Raw genomic sequence first — 21,692 nt, 5'->3', positions numbered from 1 at the left:
TTTGCAACCGCAACGAAAAATTTGTTTGCGCGTTTATCGCAAATGATTTGACGAATCAACTTGATTTGCAAGATTTTTTGTCAGCATGGTCTGAAGATGATCTGGTTCAATTTTTGTGCAAATCGGATGAATCGTCTAGGACGAGTTCGCAAAAGTAGGTTTTTCGGTTAATTAAAAATGGCGGGAAAATTATTATGACGGAAAATGACGTCATAGGGTGCAATCGAATTGTCTTGAGCCAAGGAATCAGAGGAAAAAAGAATTTCGTTTCTAGCCCTTATGGTTCAAAAGTTATTAGCATAAACATGAGTCTAATTTTGGACTGATGGTGGCGCTAGAGGGATTGAGTTAGAGACTCAAAATTTGCTATGGTGACATTTCAGACTGTCCTCTATTAGTGTGCCAAATTTCACAACTTTTTACCATACGGTTCTATGGGCTGCCATAGACTTCGTGGCGGAAGAAGAAGAAGAAGAAGATGAATAATAAATATAGCTGCAAGCAGCAATACCGGGGCCAAGCGCAAAGAAGAAGACAAGACATGCCAAAATGGCTGGCAGTGTCAGATCAACTGGAGCAATGAGCAATTAATCACGTTTTAAGATGATTTTAGGCAAAAGGCTGAAAAATGCATTGTAGTCTGAGAGTGTCAGACCAACTGCAACAATTAACAATTATACAGTTTAAGAAGATTAGGCAAAATGGCTGAAATATCATATATAGAGTCACTGATAATATAAGTTAATGGTTTATCACTTTTGACCAATAGGTGGCACAGTTACGAAATTGATGTGGTGTAGTCAGAATAAGGAACAGAATAAGGGAACAATGACACATGCAAAGTTTGATGCCAATATGTCAAAGCATTGCAGAGATACAGCCTCAAGAGTCATTTTGGCATCATGGCTCAACTTCGTCACTGCGGTTTACAAAAACGGTTTCATCTATTGATGCAAAATCCCTAACTTTTTGTTGACATAGTCTGAAGATGATACGATTCGATTTTGGTGGAAATTGGATAAACGGTCTAGGATGAGTTTGAAAAAGTAGGTTTTGATCAAATAAGAACATTGAGGACAGGATGTTTGACCAAATATGGCAAAATTAGTATCTATGTTCTCGGCATGAGCCAATAAATGTATTATGACCAGTTTCATTAAACTAGGCTAATTTAATCAAAAGTTATTAGCATGTTTGTACATTTTGTTATAACCTCTGACCACAAGGTGGCACTGCCCCAAAACTTTTTGAGTACCTTCAAAGCATGGTGCGGAAGACCCATACCAAGTTTCGTAACGATAGACTAATGCGTTTGTAAAATATAGTATTTTAGCACATAATTCAAAATGGCCGAGAGCCAAAATGGCCGATATGGTAAAATTGAATATCAGACAACTCTGAATACCGTCCTGAATCTAACGAGACAACTTTTATGATTTTTGGACAAACAGTTCAAAAGTTATAAGCAAAAATAGCCATTTTTTGTATCTCCGGACCAGTAGGTGGCGCTGCGCCGAAACGCTGCAAGTTGCCTCAAGTCATGCTTGTGATGACATGTACCAAGTTTGGATTGAACACGATAAAGCATTGTGGAGATATAGCCTTATGAGTGTTTTTGCAACCGCTACGTAAAATTTGTGTGCACGTTTATCAAAAACAATTTGACGAATCAACTTGATTTGCAAGATTTTTTGTCAGCATGGTCTGAAGATGATCTGGTTCAATTTTCGTGCAAATCGGACAAACCGTCTAGGACGAGTTCGCAAAAGTAGGTTTTTTGGAAAATTAAATATGGCGGGGAAATTATCATGACCGAAAATGACGTCATAGGATGCAATTGAATCGGCATGAGCCAATGAATGTATTATGACCAGTTTCATTATACTAAGCTAATTAAATCAAAAGTTATTAGCATTTTTGTCAAGTTTGTTATAACTTTTGACTACAAGGTGGCACTGCCCCAAAACTTTTTGAGTACCTTCAGGGCATGGAGTGGATGTCACATACCAAGTTTCGTAATGATAGACTAATGCATTTGTAAAATATAGTATTTTAGCACATAATTCAAAATGGCCGACAGCCAAAATGGCCGATATGGTAAAATTGAATATCAGACGACTCGGCATGCCGTCCTGAATCTAACGAGACCACTTTAATGATTTTTGGACAAACGGTTCAAAAGTTATAAGCAAAAACAGCCATTTTTTGTATCTCCGGACCAGTAGGTGGCGCTGCGCCGAAACACTGCATGTTGCCTCAAGTCATGCTTGTGATGACATGTACCAAGTTTGGTTTGAATACGATAAAGCGTTGCGGAGATATTGCCTTAAGAGTGCTTTTGCAACTGCTACGTAAAATTTGTTTGCGCGTTTATCGCAAATGATTTGACGTATGAACTTGATTTGCAAGATTTTTTGTCAGCATGGTCTGAAGATGATCTGGTTCAATTTTCGTGCAAATCGGATGAAACGTCTAGGACGAGTTCGCAAAAGTAGGTTTTTTGGTTAATTAAAAATGGCGGGAAAATTATTATGACGGAAAATGACGTCATAGGGTGCAATCGAATTGTCTTGAGCAAAGGAATCAGAGGAAAAAAGAATTTCGTTTCTAGCCCTTATGGTTCAAAAGTTATTAGCATAAACATGAGTCTAATTTTGGACTGATGGTGGCGCTAGAGGGATTGAGTTAGAGACTCAAAATTTGCTATGGTGACAATTCAGACTGTCCTCTATTAGTGTGCCAAATTTCACAACTTTTTACCATACGGTTCTATGGGCTGCCATAGACTTCGTGGCGGAAGAAGAAGAAGATGAATAATAATAATAATAGGAACGGGAACGGTTTCAATAGGTGCCTTCGCACCTTCGGTGCTTGGCCCCTAAATATAGCTGCAAGCAGCAATACCGGGGCCAAGCGCAAAGAAGAAGACAAGACATGCCAAAATGGCTGGCAGTGTCAGATCAACTGCAGCAATGAGCAATTAATCACATTTTAATATGATTTTAGGCAAAAGGCTGAAAAATGCATTGTAGTCTGAGAGTGTCAGACCAACTGTAACAATTATACAGTTTAAGAAGATTAGGCAAAATGGCTGAAATATCATATATTGAGTCACTGATAATGTAAGTTAATGGTTTATCACTTTTGACCAATAGGTGGCACAGATACGAAATTGATGTGGTGTGGTCAGAATAAGCGAACAATGACACATGCAAAGTTTGATGCCAATATGTCAAAGCATTGCAGAGATACAGCCTCAAGAGTCATTTTGGCATAATGGCTCAACTTCGTCGCTGCGGTTTACAAAAACGGTTTCATCTATTGATGCAAAATCCCTAACTTTTTGTTGACACAGTCTGAAGATGATACGATTCGATTTTGGTGGAAATTGGACAAACGGTCTAGGATGAGTTTGAAAAAGTAGGTTTTGATCAAATAAGAACATTGAGGACAGGATGTTTGACCAAATATGGAAAAATTAGTATCTCTGTTCTCGGCATGAGCCAATGACTGTATTATGACCAGTTTCATTAAACTAGGCTAATTTAATCAAAAGTTATTAGCAAGTTTGTAAATTTTGTTATAACCTCTGACCACAAGGTGGCACTGCCCCAAAACATTTTGAGTACCTTCAAAGCATGGTGCGGAAGACATGATTTTTGGACAAACAGTTCAAAAGTTATAAGCAAAAATAGCCATTTTTTGTATCTCCGGACCAGTAGGTGGCGCTGCGCCGAAACGCTGCATGTTGCTTCAGGTCATGCTTGTGATGACATATACCAAGATTGGTTTGAATACGATAAAGCGTTGTGGAGATATAGGCTTATGAGTGTTTTTGCAACCGCTACGCAAAATTTGTGTGCGCGTTTATCGAAAACGATTTGACAAATCAACTTGATTTGCAAGATTTTTTGTCAGCATGGTCTGAAGATGATCTGGTTCAATTTTCGTGCAAATCGGACAAACCGTCTAGGACGAGTTCGTAAAAGTAGGTTTTTTGGAAAATTAAAAATGGCGGGGAAATTATCATGACCGAAAATGACATCATAGGTTAAAATTGAATCGGCATGAGCCAATGACTCTATTATGACCAGTTTCAATATACTAGGCTAATTTATTCAAAAGTTATTAGCATTTTTGTCAAGTTTGTTATATCTTTTGACCACAAGGTGGCACTGCCCTAAAACTTTTTGAGTACCTTCAGGGCATAGCAAGGAAGTCACATACCGAGTTTAGTAACAATACACTAATGCATTTGTAAAATATAGCATTTTTTGACAAAATTCAAAATGGCCGACAGCCAAAATGGCCGATATGGTAAAATTGAATATCAGACGACTCGGCATGCCGTCCTGAATGTAACGAGACCACTTTTATGATTTTTGGACAAACAGTTCAGAAGTTATAAGCAAAAATAGCAATTTTTCGTATCTCCGGACCAGTAGGTGGCGCTGCGCCGAAACGCTGTATGTTGCCTCAAGTCATGCTTGTGATGACATGTACCAAGTTTGGTTTGAATACGATAAAGCGTTGCGAAGATATTGCCTTAAGAGTGTTTTTGCAACCGCTACGTAAAATTTGTTTGCGCGTTTATCGCAAATGATTTGACGAATCAACTTGATTTGCAAGATTTTTTGTCAGCATGGTCTGAAGATGATCTGGTTCAATTTTCGTGCAAATCGGATGAACCGTCTAGGACGAGTTCGTAAAAGTAGGTTTTTCGGAAAATTAAAAATGGCGGGAAAATTTTTATGACGGAAAATGACGTCATAGGGTGCAATCGAATCGTCTTGAGCCAAGGAATCAGAGGAAAAAAGAATTTTGTTTCTAGCCCTTATGGTTCAAAAGTTATTAGCATAAACATGAGTCAAATTTTGGACTGATGGTGGCGCTAGAGGGATTGAGTTTGAGACTCCAAATTTGCTACGGTGACATTACAGACTGTCCTCTATTAGTGTGCCAAATTTCACAACTTTTTACCATACGGTTCTATGGGCTGCCATAGACTTCGTGGCGGAAGAAGAAGAAGAAGAAGATGAATAATAATAATAATAGGAACGGGAACGGTTTCAATAGGTGCCTTCGCACCTTCGGTGCTTGGCCCCTAAATATAGCTGCAAGCAGCAATACCGGGGCCAAGCGCAAAGAAGAAGACAAGACATGCCAAAATGGCTGGCAGTGTCAGATCAACTGGAGCAATGAGCAATTAATCACGTTTTAAGATGATTTTAAGCAAAAGGCTGAACATGCATTGTAGTCTGAGAGTGTCAGACCAACTGCAACAATTAACAATTATACAGTTTAAGAAGATTAGGCAAAATGGCTGAAATATCATATATTGAGTCACTGATAATGTAAGTTAATGGTTTATCACTTTTGACCAATAGGTGGCACAGTTACGAAATTTATTTGGTGTGGTCAGAATAAGGGAACAATGACACATGCAAAGTTTGATGCCAATATGTCAAAGCATTGCAGAGATACAGCCTCAAGAGTCATTTTGGCATCATGCCTCAAATTTGTCGCTGCGGTTTACAAAAACATTTTCATCTATTTATGCAAAATCCCTAACTTTTTGTTGACACAGTCTGAAGATGATACGGTTCGATTTTGGTGGAAATTGGACAAACAGTCTAGGATGAGTTTGAAAAAGTAGATTTTGATCAAATAAGAACATTGAGGACAGTATGTTTGACCAAATATGGCAAAATTAGTATCTATGTTCTTGGCATGAGCCAATAAATGTATTTTGACCTGTTTCATTAAACTAGGCTAATTTAATCAAAAGTTATTAGCATTTTTGTAAATTTGTTATAACCTTTGACCACAAGGTGGCACTACCCCAAAACTTTTTGAGTTCCTTCAAAGCATGGTGCGGAAGACCCATACCAAGTTTCGTAATGATAGACTAATGCGTTTGTAAAATATAGTATTTTAACACATAATTCAAAATAGCCGAGAGCCAAAATGGCCGATATGGTAAAATTGAAAATCAGACAACTCTGAATACCGTCCTGAATGTAACGAGACCACTTTTATGATTTTTGGACAAACAGTTCAGAAGTTATAAGCAAAAATTGCAATTTTTCGTATCTCCGGACCAGTAGGTGGCGCTGCGCCGAAACGCTGTATGTTGCCTCAAGTCATGCTTGTGATGACATGTACCAAGTTTGGTTTGAATACGATAAAGCGTTGCGGAGATATTGCCTTAAGAGTGTTTTTGCAACCGCTACGTAAAATTTGTTTGCGCGTTTATCGCAAATGATTTGACGAATCAACTTGATTTCCAAGATTTTTTGTCAGCATGGTCTGAAGATGATCTGGTTCAATTTTCGTGCAAATCGGATGAACCGTCTAGGACAAGTTCGTAAAAGTAGGTTTTTCGGAAAATTCAAAATGGCGGGAAAATTTGTATGACCGAAAATGACGTCATAGGGTGCAATTGAATCGGCATGAGCCAATGAATGTATTATGACCAGTGTCATTATACTAAGCTAATTAAATCAAAAGTTATTAGCATTTTTGTCAAGTTTGTTATAACTTTTGACCACAAGGTGGCACTGCCCCAAAACTTGTTGAGTACCTTCAGGGCACGGAGTGGAAGTCACATACCAAGTTTAGTAACAATACACTAATGCATTTGTAAAATATAGCATTTTAGCACATAATTCAAAATGGCCGACAGCCAAAATGGTCGATATGGTAAAATTGAATATCAGACAACTCGGCATGTCGTCCTGAATCTAACGAGACCACTTTTATGATTTTTGGACAAACGGTTCAGAAGTTATAAGCAAAAACAGCCATTTTTTGTATCTCCGGACCAGTAGGTGGCGCTGCGCCGAAACGCTGTAAGTTGCCTCAAGTCATGCTTGTGATGACATGTACCAAGTTTGGTTTGCATACGATAAAGCGTTTCGGAGATATAGCCTTAAGTGGGTTTTTGCAACCGCTACGTAAAATTTGTGTGCGCGTTTATCAAAAACGATTTGACGAATCAACTTGATTTGCAAGATTTTTTGTCAACATGGTCTGAAGATAATCTGGTTCAATTTTTCTACAAATCGGATGAACCGTCTAGGACGAGTTCGCAAAAGTAGGTTTTTCGGTTAATTAAAAATGGCGAGAAAATTATCATGGCGGAAAATGACGTCATAGGGTGCAATCGAATTGTCTTGAGCCAAGGAATCAGAAGAAAAAAGAATTTTGTTTCTAGCCCTTATGGTTCAAAAGTTATTAACATAAACATGAGTCAAATTTTGGACTGATGGTGGCGCTAGAGGGATTGAATTAGAGACTCCAAATTTGCTATGGAGACACTTCAGACCGTCCTCTATAAGTGTGCCAAATTTCATAACTTTTTACCATACGGTTCTATGGGCTGCCATAGACTTCGTGGCGGAAGAAGAAGAAGAAGAAGAAGAAGAAGAAGAAGATGAATAATAAATATAGCTGCAAGCAGCAATACCGGGGCCAAGCGCAAAGAAGAAGACAAGACATGCCAAAATGGCTGGCAGTGTCAGATCAACTGGAGCAATGAGCAATTAATCACGTTTTAAGATGATTTTAAGCAAAAGGCTGAAAATGCATTGTAGTCTGAGAGTGTCAGACCAACTGCAACAATTAACAATTATACAGTTTAAGAAGATTAGGCAAAATGGCTGAAATATCATATATTGAGTCACTGATAATGTAAGTTAATGGTTTATCACTTTTGACCAATAGGTGGCACAGATACGAAATTGATGTGGTGTGGTCAGAATAAGGGAACAATGACACATGCAAAGTTTGATGCCAATATGTCAAAGCATTGCAGAGATACAGCCTCAAGAGTAATTTTGGCATAATGGCTCAACTTCGTCGCTGCGGTTTACAAAAACGGTTTCATCTATTGATGCAAAATCCCTAACTTTTTGTTGACAGTCTGAAGATGATACGATTCGATTTTGGTGGAAATTGGACAAACGGTCTAGGATGAGTTTGAAAAAGTAGGTTTTGATCAAATAAGAACATTGAGGACAGGATGTTTGACCAAATATGGAAAAAGTAAGGCCAATTTATACTTCTGCGTCGAGTGCACGCAGAGGGTACGGCGTACCCTACGCATAGACGCGTTGGATACGCCGTACCCTACGCCGTAGCCTGACGCGCACCTCTCCAAAAATGTAACAACGCGTCAATTCTACGCGGACCGCAAGCGCTGTGATTGGTCTGCCAGAACCCTTCCCTCAGGTCAATAAATAAATACAAAATCTGCGATAGGAGTGTGTGTGTGTGTGTGTGTGTGTGTGTCCAGAAATTGGATGATAGTTCCTTACGTCTGCTATAACACACTATTTTGCAGTCCAGCGATTCTTTATGGTAGTAAATAAATACATAGATCCGCTGAATATAGTTTATTTATTTTCTCATTAAAACCAAAGATGTTAATCAGTAATTGTATATCAAGAACAGGGACACATTAGGGTATATTTCGTGAATGAAGTCTCCGCAACAACAATCGATTGCTCGAGCCACCGATACTGAAAACAGCGGCCACGAGCTCCGCATGGTTTCACAAATGCATTCCAGCGCCAGATCGCCTTATTTAACTTTACTAATCAACTAGAGATGCTAAATTTGTATTAGATACAACAACTCAAGCTGCAAGAAAAGCCGCTCTCTCACTGCTGCTGATATTCCGACATGAATGTACAGATTCTACACATCAAGCTGCTTCTTCTTCGGCTGTTGTCTTGATTACACCAACATACCCGAGGACACTGCCTCCTAGCGTCTGCATGTGGAATTGCACATTGACGCAGACAACAGCGCAGAAGTATAAATGCTCACGACGGCGTCGGCTACGCGCGTAGCCTACGGCGTACACTACGGCGTACACTCGACGCAGAAGTATAAATGGGCCTTTAGTATCTCTGTTCTCGGCATGAGCCAATGACTGTATTATGACCAGTTTCATTAAACTAGGCTAATTTAATCAAAAGTTATTAGCATGTTTGTAAATTTTGTTATAACCTCTGACCACAAGGTGGCACTGCCCCAAAACTTTTTGAGTACCTTCAAAGCATGGTGCGGAAGACATGAATTTTGGACAAACAGTTCATAAGTTATAAGCAAAAATAGCCATTTTTTGTATCTCCGGACCAGTAGGTGGCGCTGCGCCGAAACGCTGCATGTTGCCTCAGGTCATGCTTGTGATGACATGTACAAAGATTGGTTTGAATACGATAAAGCGTTGTGGAGATATAGGCTTATGAGTGTTTTTGCAACCGCTACGCAAAATTTGTGTGCGCGTTTTTCAAAAACGATTTGACAAATCAACTTGATTTGCAAGATTTTTTGTCAGCATGGTCTGAAGATGATATGGTTCAATTTCTGTGCAAATCGGACAAACCGTCTAGGACGAGTTCGCAAAAGTAGGTTTTTTGGAAAATTAAAAATGGCGGGGAAATTATCATGACCGAAAATGACATCATAGGTTGCAATTGAATCGGCATGAGCCAATGACTCTATTATGACCAGTTTCAATATACTAGGCTAATTTAATCAAAAGTTATTAGCATTTTTGTCAAGTCTGTTATATCTTTTGACCACAAGGTGGCACTGCCCTAAAACTTTTTTAGTACCTTCAGGGCATAGCATGGAAGTCACATACCGAGTTTAGTAACAATATACTAATGCATTTGTAAAATATAGCATTTTTTGACAAAATTCAAAATGGCCGACAGCCAAAATGGCCGATATGGTAAAATTGAATATCAGACGACTCGTCATGCCGTCCTGAATGTAACGAGACCACTTTTATGATTTTTGGACAAACGGTTCAGAAGTTATAAGCAAAAATAGCAATTTTTCGTATCTCCGGACCAGTAGGTGGCGCTGCGCCGAAACGCTGTATGTTGCCTCAAGTCATGCTTGTGATGACATGTACCAAGTTTGGTTTGAATACGATAAAGCGTTGTGGAGATATTGCCTTAAGTGTGTTTTTGCAACCGCTACGTAAAATTTGTTTGCGCGTTTATCGCAAATGATTTGACGAATCAACTTGATTTGCAAGATTTTTTGTCAGCATGGTCTGAAGATGATCTGGTTCAATTTTCGTGCAAATCGGATGAACCGTCTAGGACGAGTTCGTAAAAGTAGGTTTTTCGGAAAATTCAAAATGGCGGGAAAATTTTTATGACGGAAAATGACGTCATAGGGTGCAATCGAATCGTCTTGAGCCAAGGAATCAGAGGAAAAAATAATTTTGTTTCTAGCCCTTATGGTTCAAAAGTTATTAGCATAAACATGAGTCAAATTTTGGACTGATGGTGGCGCTAGAGGGATTGAGTTTGAGACTCCAAATTTGCTACGGTGACATTTCAGACTGTCCTCTATTAGTGTGCCAAATTTCACAACTTTTTACCATACGGTTCTATGGGCTGCCATAGACTTTGTGGCGGAAGAAGAAGAAGAAGAAGAAGAAGAAGAAGATGAAATATAGCTGCAAGCAGCAATACCGGGGCCAAGCGCAAAGAAGAAGACAAGACATGCCAAAATGGCTGGCAGTGTCAGATCAACTGCAGCAATGAGCAATTAATCACATTTTAAGATGATTTTAGGCAAAAGGCTGAAAAATGCTTTGTAGTCTGAGAGTGTCAGACCAACTGCAACAATGAACAATTATACAGTTTAAGAAGATTAGGCAAAATGGCTGAAATATCATATATTGAGTCACTGATGATGTAATTTAATGGTTTATCACTTTTGACCAATAGGTGGCACAGTTACGAAATTTATGTGGTGTGGTCAGAATAAGGGAACAATGACACATGCAAAGTTTGATGCCAATATGTCAAAGCATTGCAGAGATACAGCCTCAAGAGTCATTTTGGCATCATGCCTCAACTTCGTCGCTGCGGTTTACAAAAACGGTTTCATCTATTGATGCAAAATCCATAACTTTTTGTTGACACAGTCTGAAGATGATACGATTTGATTTTGGTAGAAATTGGACAAACGGTCTAGGATGAGTTTGAAAAAGTAGGTTTTGATCAAATAAGAATATTGAGGACAGTATGTTTGACCAAATATGGTAAAATTAGTATCTATATTCTCGGCATAAGCCAATAAATGTATTATGACCAGTTTCATTAAACTAGGCTAATTTAATCAAAAGTTATTAGCATTTTTGTAAATTTTGTTATAACCTTTGACCACAAGGTGGCACTTCCCCAAAACTTTTTGAGTACCTTCAAAGCATGGTGCGGAAGACATACCACATTTCATAACGATAGACTAATGCGTTTGTATTTTAGCACATAATTCAAAATGGCCGACAGCCAAAATAGCCGATATGGTAAAATTGAATATCAGACGACTCGGCATGCAGTCCTGAATCTAACGAGACAACTTTTATGATTTTTGGACAAACGGTTAAAAAAATGATAAAAGCAAAAATATCCATTCTTTGTATCTCCGGACCAGTAGGTGGCACTGCGCTGAAACGCAGCATGTTGCCTCAGGTCATGCTTGTGATGACATGTACCAAGATTGGTTTGAATACGATAAAGGATTGCGGAGATATTGCCTTATGAGTGTTTTTGCAACCGCTACGCAAAATTTGTGTGCGCCTTTATCGAAAACGATTAGACAAATCAACTTGATTTGCAAGAGTTTTAGTCAGCATGGTCTGAAGATGATATGGTTCAATTTCTGTGCAAATCGGACAAACCGTCTAGGACGAGTTCGCAAAAGTAGGTTTTTTGGAAAATTAAAAATGGCGGGGAAATTGTCATGACCGAAAATGACGTCATAGGGTGCAATTGAATCGGTATGAGCCAATGAATGTATTATGACCAGTTTCATTAAACTAAGCTAATTTAATCAAAAGTTATTAGCATTTTTGTAAATTTTGTTATAACCTTTGACCACAAGGTGGCACTGCCCCAACACTTTTTGAGTACCTTCAAAGCATGGTGCGGAAGACACAAACCAAGTTTCGTAACGATAGACTAATGCGTTTCTAAAATATAGCATTTTAGCACATAATTCAAAATGGCCGAGAGCCAAAATGGCCGATATGGTAAAATTGAATATCAAACGACACGGCATTCCGTCCTGAATCTAACGAGACTACTTTTATGATTTTTGGACAAACGGTTCAAAAGTTATAAGCAAAAATAGCCATTTTTTGTATCTCCGGACCAGTAGGTGGCGCTGGGCCGAAACGCTGCATGTTGCCTCAGGTCATGCTTGTGATGACATATACCAAGATTGGTTTGAATATGATAAAGCGTTGTGGAGATATAGCCTTAAGTGGGTTTTTGCAACCGCTACGCAAAATTTGTGTGCGCGTTTATCAAAAACGATTTGACAAATCAACTTGATTTGCAAGATTTTTTGTCAGCATGGTCTGAAGATGATCTGGTTCAATTTCTGTGCAAATCGGACAAACCGTCTAGGACAAGTTCGCAAAAGTAGGTTTTTTGGAAAATTAAAAATGGCGGGGAAATTATCATAACCGAAAATGACATCATAGGGTGCAATTGAATCGGCATGAGCCAATGACTCTATTATGACCAGTTTCAATATACTAGGCTAATTTAATCAAAAGTTATTAGCATTTTTGTCAAGTTTGTTATATCTTTTGACCACTAGGTGGCACTGCCCTAAAACTTTTTGAGTACCTTCAGGGCATAGCAAGGAAGTCACATACCGAGTTTAGTAACAATACACTAATGCATTTGTAAAATATAGCATTTTTTGACAAAATTCAAAATGGCCGACAGCCAAAATGGCCGATATGGTAAAATTGAATATCAGACGACTCGGCATGCCGTCCTGAATGTAACGAGACCACTTTTATGATTTTTGGACAAACAGTTCAGAAGTTATAAGCAAAAATTGCAATTTTTCGTATCTCCGGACCAGTAGGTGGCGCTGCGCCGAAACGCTGTATGTTGCCTCAAGTCATGCTTGTGATTACATGTACCAAGTTTGGTTTGAATACGATAAAGCGTTGCGGAGATATTGCCTTAAGTGTGTTTTTGCAACCGCTACATAAAATTTGTTTGCACGTTTATCGAAAATGATTTGACGAATCAACTTGATTTGCAAGATTTTTTGTCAACATAGTCTGAAGATGATCTGGTTCAATTTTCGTGCAAATCGGATGAACCGTCTAGGACGAGTTCGCAAAAGTAGGTTTTTCGGAAAATTAAAAATGGCGGGAAAATTTTTATGACGGAAAATGACGTCATAGGGTGCAATCGAATCGTCTTGAGCCAAGGAATCAGAGGAAAAAAGAATTTTGTTTCTAGCCCTTATGGTTAAAAAGTTATTAGCATAAACATGAGTCACATTTTGGACTGATGGTGGCGCTAGAGGGATTGAGTTAGAGACTCCAAACTTGCTATGGAGACACTTGAGATCGTCCTCTATAAGTGTGCCGAATTTCATAACTTTTTACCATACGGTTCTATGGGCTGCCATAGACTTCGTGGCGGAAGAAGAAGAAGAAGAAGAAGAAGAAGAAGATGAATAATAATAATAATAGGAACGGGAACGGTTTCAATAGGTGCCTTCGCACCTTCGGTGCTTGGCCCCTAAATATAGCTGCAAGCAGCAATACCGGGGCCAAGCGCAAAGAAGAAGACAAGACATGCCAAAAATGCTGGCAGTGTCAGATCAACTGGAGCAATGAGCAATTAATCACGTTTTAAGATGATTTTAGGCAAAATGGCTGATATATTTTATAAAGATTCACTGATAATATAAGTTAATGGTTTATCACTTTTGACCAATAGGTGGCACAGTTACAAAATTGATGTGGTGTGGTCAGAATAAGGGAACAATGACACATGCAAAGTTTGATGCCAATATGTCAAATCATTGCAGAGATACAGCCTCAAGAGTCATTTTGGCATCATGCCTCAACTTCGTCGCTGCGGTTTACAAAAACGGTTTCATCTATTGATGCAAAATCCCTAACTTTTTGTTGATACAGTCTGAAGATGATACGATTCGATTTTGGTGGAAATTGGACAACCGGTCTAGGATGAGTTTGAAAAAGTAGATTTTGATCAAATAAGAACATTGAGGACAGTATGTTTGACCAAATATGGCAAAATTAGTATCTATGTTCTCGGCATGAGCCAATAAATGTATTTTGACCTGTTTCATTAAACTAGGCTAATTTAATCAAAAGTTATTAGCATGTTTGTAAATTTTATTATAATCTTTGACCACAAGGTGGCACTACCCCAAAACTTTTTGAGTACCTTCAAAGCATGGTGCGGAAGACCCATACCAAGTTTCGTAACGATGGACTAATGCGTTTGTAAAAAATAGTATTTTAGCACATAATTCAAAATGGCCGACAGCCAAAATGGCCGATATGGTAAAATTGAATATCAGACAACTCGGCATGCTGTCCTGAATCTAACGAGACAACTTTTATTTGGACAAACGGTTCAAAAGTTATAAGCAAAATTAGCCATTTTTTTGTATCTCCGGACCAGTAGGTGGCGCTGCGCCGAAACGCTGCAAGTTGCCTCGAGTCATGCTTGTGATGACATGTACCAAGTTTGGATTGAACACGATAAAGCGTTGCGGAGATACAGCCTTATGAGTGTTTTTGCAACCGCTACGTAAAATTTGTGTGCACGTTTATCAAAAACGATTTGACGAATCAACTTGATTTGCAAGATTTTTTGTCAACATGGTCTGAAGATGATCTGGTTAAATTTTCGTGCAAATCGGACAAACCGTCTAGGACAAGTTTGCAAAAGTAGGTTTTTTGGAAAATTAAATATGGCGGGGAAATTATCATGACCGAAAATGACGTCATAGGGTGCAATTGAATCGGCATGAGCCAATGAATGTATTACGACCAGTTTCATTATACTGAGCTAATTAAATCAAAAGTTATTAGCATTTTTGTCAAGTTTGTTATAACTTTTGACCACAAGGTGGCACTGCCCCAAAACTTTTTGAGTACCTTCAGGGCATGGAGTGGAAGTCACATGCCGAGTTTAGTAACAATACACTAATGCATTTGTAAAATATAGCATTTTAGCACATAATTCAAAATGGCCGACAGCCAAAATGGCCGATATGGTAAAATTGAATATCAGACGACTCGGCATGCCGTCCTGAATCTAACGAGACCACTTTTATGATTTTTGGACAAACGGTTCAAAAGTTATAAGCAAAAACAGCCATTTTTTGTATCTCCGGACCAGCAGATGGCGCTGCGCCGAAACACTGCATGTTGCCTCAAGTCATGCTTGTGATGACATGTACCAAGTTTGGTTTGAATACGATAAAGCGTTGCGGAGATATTGCCTTAAGAGTGCTTTTGCAACCGCTACGTAAAATTTGTTTGCGCGTTTATCGCAAATGATTTGACGAATCAACTTGATTTGCAAGATTTTTTGTCAGCATGGTCTGAAGATGATCTGGTTCAATTTTCGTGCAAATCGGATGAACCGTCTAGGACGAGTTCGCAAAAGTAGGTTTTTCGGTTAATTAAAAATGGCGGGAAAATTATTATGACGGAAAATGACGTCATAGGGTGCAATCGAATTGTCTTGAGCCAAGGAATCAGAGGAAAAAAGAATTTCGTTTCTAGCCCTTATGGTTCAAAAGTTATTAGCATAAACATGAGCCTAATTTTGGACTGATGGTGGCGCTAGAGGGATTGAGTTAGAGACTCAAAATTTGCTATGGTGACATTTCAGACTGTCCTCTATTAGTGTGCCAAATTTCACAAGTTTTTACCATACGGTTCTATGGGCTGCCATAGACTTCGTGGCGGAAGAATCGGAGGAATAATAATAATAGGAACGGGAACGGTTTCAATAGGTGCCTTCGCACCTTCGGTGCTTGGCCCCTAATAATAATAGGAACGGGAACGGTTTCAATAGGTGCCTTCGCACCTTCGGTGCTTGGCCCCTAATAATAAGAACGGGAACGGTTTCAATAGGTGCCTTCGCACCTTCGGTGCTTGGCCCCTAATAATAATAGGAACGGGAACGGTTTCAATAGGTGCCTTCGCACCTTCGGTGCTTGGCCCCTAAATATAGCTGCAAGCAGCAATACCGGGGCCAAGCGCAAAGAAGAAGACAAGACATGCCAAAATGGCTGGCAGTGTCAGATCAACTGGAGCAATGAGCAATTAATCACGTTTTAAGATGATTTTAAGCAAAAGGCTGAAAATGCATTGTCTGAGAGTGTCAGACCAACTGCAACAATTAACAATTATACAGTTTAAGAAGATTAGGCAAAATGGCTGAAATATCATATATTGAGTCACTGATAATGTAAGTTAATGGTTTATCACATTTGACCAATAGGTGGCACAGATACGAAATTGATGTGGTGTGGTCAGAATAAGGGAACAATGACACATGCAAAGTTTGATGCCAATATGTCAAAGCATTGCAGAGATACAGCCTCAAGAGTCATTTTGGCATAATGGCTCAACTTCGTCGCTGCGGTTTACAAAAACGGTTTCATCTATTGATGCAAAATCCCTAACTTTTTGTTGACACAGTCTGAAGATGATACGATTCGATTTTGGTGGAAATTGGACAAACGGTCTAGGATGAGTTTGAAAAAGTAGGTTTTGATCAAATAAGAACATTGAGGACAGGATGTTTGACCAAATATGGAAAAATTAGTATCTCTGTTCTCGGCATGAGCCAATGACTGTATTATGACCAGTTTCATTAAACTAGGCTAATTTAATCAAAAGTTATTAGCATGTTTGTAAATTTTGTTATAACCTCTGACCACAAGGTGGCACTGCCCCAAAACGTTTTGAGTACCTTCAAAGCATGGTGCGGAAGACATGATTTTTGGACAAACAGTTCAAAAGTTATAAGCAAAAATAGCCATTTTTTGTATCTCCGGACCAGTAGGTGGCGCTGCGCCGAAACGCTGCATGTTGCTTCAGGTCATGCTTGTGATGACATATACCAAGATTGGTTTGAATACGATAAAGCGTTGTGGAGATATAGGCTTATGAGTGTTTTTGCAACCGCTACGCAAAATTTGTGTGCGCGTTTATCGAAAACGATTTGACAAATCAACTTGATTTGCAAGATTTTTTGTCAGCATGGTCTGAAGATGATCTGGTTCAATTTTCGTGCAAATCGGACAAACCGTCTAGGACGAGTTCGTAAAAGTAGGTTTTTTGGAAAATTAAAAATGGCGGGGAAATTATCATGACCGAAAATGACATCATAGGTTGCAATTGAATCGTCTTGAGCCAAGGAATCAGAGGAAAAAAGAATTTTGTTTCTAGCCCTTATGGTTCAAAAGTTATTAGCATAAACATGAGTCAAATTTTGGACTGATGGTGGCGCTAGAGGGATTGAGTTAGAGACTCCAAACTTGCTATGGAGACACTTGAGACCGTCCTCTATAAGTGTGCCGAATTTCATAACTTTTTACCATACGGTTCTATGGGCTGCCATAGACTTCGTGGCGGAAGAAGAAGAAGAAGAAGAAGAAGAAGATGAATAATAATAATAATAGGAACGGGAACGGTTTCAATAGGTGCCTTCGCACCTTCGGTGCTTGGCCCCTAATAATAATAATAATAGGAACGGGAACGGTTTCAATAGGTGCCTTCGCACCTTCGGTGCTTGGCCCCTAATAATAATAATAAGAACGGGAACGGTTTCAATAGGTGCCTTCGCACCTTCGGTGCTTGGCCCCTAATAATAAGAACGGGAACGGTTTCAATAGGTGCCTTCGCACCTTCGGTGCTTGGCCCCTAATAATAATAGGAACGGGAACGGGAACGGTTTCAATAGGTGCCTTCGCACCTTCGGTGTTTGGCCCCTAATAATAATAGGAACGGGAACGGTTTCAATAGGTGCCTTCGCACCTTCGGTGCTTGGCCCCTAATAATAATAATAATAGGAACGGGAACGGTTTCAATAGGTGCCTTCGCACCTTCGGTGCTCGGCCCCTAATAATAATAATAAGAACGGGAACGGTTTCAATAGGTGCCTTCGCACCTTCGGTGCTTGGCCCCTAATAATAATAGGAACGGGAACGGTTTCAATAGGTGCCTTCGCACCTTCGGTGCTTGGCCCCTAATGAGATGTTTAACAGGTTCGGATTTGGGGGCTAGTAAAAGAGCCTTGATAGATATATATGTTTCTTTAATAAGACCAGTGATTGAGTATGGAAGTGTAGTGTATAGATCAGCTGCAAAGACACTGATAAAGAAACTGGAAGTAGTACAAAACCAAGCGCTGAGAATCTGCTGTGGGGCTATAAAGTCCTCTCCAGCTTGTGCGGTTCAAGTGGAGATGAGTGAGTTACCTCTGAATTTAAGATACAAGCAGTTGATGATGAATTATTGGGCAAATTTAAAAGGTCATAATGAAAAGAAAAACACTCTACTGTAAAGGTTCTTTGACCATGTTGGGAAAGTATGAAGTCAAAGGGTGAATGTTTTGTTTGGTCAGCAAATGATTTGGCTAAAGAAATGGGTATACAAGGGGAAAAAATATAGTCCTACAGTTCCTTATCCAATGACACCACCTTGGTTGTTTCCCCCTCTGATTTTAGATTTGCATATACAAGATGAAATAAAGAGACTTAAAGGGAAAGGAAATTGGGCAGATATAGTTGAAGAGAGATTGAGAACAAGGTATAAGTCTTTTATTGTGATATTTACTGATGGATCAAAGGAACCTAAGAGTGGAAAGACTGGCTTTGCATTTGTTATTCCAGATTTGAAGATACAAATTAGGGAAAGAACACCTGACCATTTAACAATGTTTTCAGTTGAGATGTTAGCTATTTTAAATGCATTAGAATGGGTAGAATATAATAAGATTAAAATGGCAGTGATATGCTCAGATAGTTTATCAGCGTTGTTTTCTTTGCAGTCTTTATCATCTCATAACAGACCTGATTTTGTTTATGAAATATATGAAATACTGCATAGATTAAAGCATATAGAAATAATAGTTAGATTTATGTGGATTCCAGCCCATAGAGGAATTGAGGGGAATGAGATGGCAGATGTTTTAGCAAAGCAAGCTTTAAAACAAGACAGGATAATGGAGGTAGCATATAGTAAAGCAGAAATTAAAGCAATTATTCGTATTAATATAATGAGTGCATGGCAAAAGCAATGGGATGAAGAAAGTAAAGGATGTCATTTATACAAAATAAAACCAGTAGTAGGTACAATGAAATCATCTGGAAGAACTTCTAGAGAGCAAATCATAATATCAAGGATGAGGTTAGGACATACTGGTTTAAATAAAACAATGTATTTATTGAGTAAACATCCTTCAGGTATGTGTGATTGTGGAATGGAGGAAGAGTCAGTGGAGCATGTCTTATGTCACTGCATTAAGTATGAGACACAGAGAATAAGATTAAAAGATGAGTTAGAGAAGCATGGTGTGAGTGTGTTAAATCTTAAAAGAGTATATTAAATGAAGAACAGATAAATAAAGCAGTATTTTTTTTCTTAAAGAAACTGGAATAATGAAAAGAATTTAATTTTATTTATTTATTTATTTATTTATTTTTTTTTTCTCCAAGCTTTACCATTTTCTCTGACCCACACTCCAGTACAGCAGGTGGCGGATATGCACCTAAATTGTTAGTTGCCTCTCGCCAATAGAAAAAATTAGAAGAAGAAGAAGATGTGTCTTTGTCTGTTATTGTATGTGTAACCGCTTATGGTGAGTTTTGTTATAGTTAAATCTCTTTATAGGTAATTTGCTTTGTTTTATGTTTTGATTTATGTTAAGATTTATGTTGGAATAAACTGCACTTGGGTCCAGCAACTTGCCTCTTCAGTGGAAATTGTTACAGAATAACAGACCACCAATATGGACCCAGCAGTTGCCTGCCCTCGTCAAGGCCAGCGTCCCATAGAGGACTATGTCAAAGACTTCATACGTTTCATGGATTTTTTGCCCTGGGATGAGACCATGCTGAAAAGGTGCTTTTGTTCTGGTTTGGACTCTGACTTTTCAGCCCTCATGCCCTCAGAGGAACACCCCTGCACCTTTTGGCAATACGTTGATTTTATTTTGTTTTTAAGTGGTCATGCTCCAGGCCACGTTCATGCTCCAGGCCACGTCTAGGCACCGGCCCACGTCCAGGCACCCGCCCACGTCCAGGCACCGGCCCACGAGCCCGCTCCAGCCCACGAGCCCGCAGTCCTGCCCAAGAATTTTTTTTGGGGGGGGGGGGGGGGGGGGAGAAGGACCACGCCTCTGTGGCCCCCTGAACTGCCGTTGTCGCCATGGCCGTCCACGCCTGAAGGTACAGGTCCTCCCACGTCTGAGGGTCCAGGTCCTCCCACGCCTGAGGGTCCAGGTCCGCTCACGACACAGGGTCCAGGTCCCACAGGGTCCAGGTCCGCCCACGCCACAAGGTCCAGGTGCGCCCAAGCTCCCAGGCCCGTCCATGTCATGCCTGGGTCTGTGTCCGGTGCCCCTGCACGGGCCTGGCCCACCATCCCTCCCCCGAGACCGCCCCCCCCCAAGACTTTTTGTTTAGACTATTGGTGTTTTGGTGATGTTTGGGCGTCAGGGGCCGCCCATAGAGGGGGGGAACTATCACAGGGTGTTTTGGTGTTGGTTCATGTTCATGTTTTTAGTTTATCATGTTCAATGTCATGTTTACTGTCACGTTTCTAAGTTTGTCAGGTTTCCTGGTCTTGTCATGTGATTTTCCCATGCCCTCATGTGATCTTGTTGTGTTCTGTCATGGGGTGCATTCCATTCGACAGGGTCCCTAAGCACTGTTCACTGCTCCCTACTCCCTGAGCACGGTATATCCGTTGAAGTGGACTTCGCTGACAATAATCGCTCATTTGGAACGCCCTGCAACGTCATCAAAGAAAGTCAACGACGGGTGCAGATTATGATATAGCCTAACATAAATTAATATTGTAATTTACTTTACTTTCAAATTGAAAACCATATAATAAGCATATACACCTTTACAAAAACACACAGTATAGGCTATCTAAAACATATAATCAAAACATTGTCCATTAGTTTTATTAGTTTACTTATAACCTGTATTGACTACGAACAGATTTGAAGCTGCACCTGTCATTCAATATGAAAATACTTTGATTTGGTTAATGGTCTTTGTAGCGGTCTCATCTCGTTCGCTTTCTTTCCCAAGTGCAGCTGCACAGTAAACATTCCTGAGGTAAATAAAGTAAAATATAAAACATGACAGCCCTCAGGTGCTTCTCAACACTTTTAATTTGTTTACATTTTCATAAAATATAATATACAAATGTAACAGTTATTGCCATAACCATTCATAAATACTAGTTTGTATAATAACTATGAATATTCAAATGGATATGTAAACTCCTTAATCGCAGAGCTGTTTAAAAACTCTTCCAACCAACGGCTCTGCACCATCATTAGTTCAGACAGGTGATGCACGCGACGCGCAAAGACATTTGGGTGATTTTCACTCTCTACTTCCTGTGAAGTGATGTATCGATGTTCCCTTCTTCCCTGCGCCGTTCGAAGTACCCTTCGGACTGAACATGTTCGCTCCCTTTGGATTGGAATCTCACTTAAGATGGCGGAATACCCTCTGAAGTCCACTTCGCAGTCCACTTACGGTCAAATGGAACGCACCCATTGATTCATTGTTTAATCACTGTTCACAGGTGTCTCTTGTCATTAGTC

The 21,692-nt window shown here is 39.5% G+C and overlaps 1 protein-coding gene across 1 annotated transcript in view; it reads left to right on the top strand.

Annotated features, from left to right (window-relative positions):
- LOC307119579 (ADP-ribosyl cyclase/cyclic ADP-ribose hydrolase 1) overlaps positions 1–21,692 on the top strand; it is a gene marked incomplete at its 3' end in the record, with an annotated part of 164,228 nt that overhangs the window by 104,902 nt on the left and 37,634 nt on the right. The window lies entirely within an intron of this gene.

This window comes from Gobio gobio, assembly GCF_949357685.1.
Source record: "Gobio gobio genome assembly, chromosome: 23".
Lineage (NCBI taxonomy): Eukaryota > Metazoa > Chordata > Actinopteri > Cypriniformes > Gobionidae > Gobio > Gobio gobio.
The sequence above is the reverse complement of the archived record's forward strand: the minus strand, read 5'-3'. Positions and strand labels throughout refer to the sequence as shown.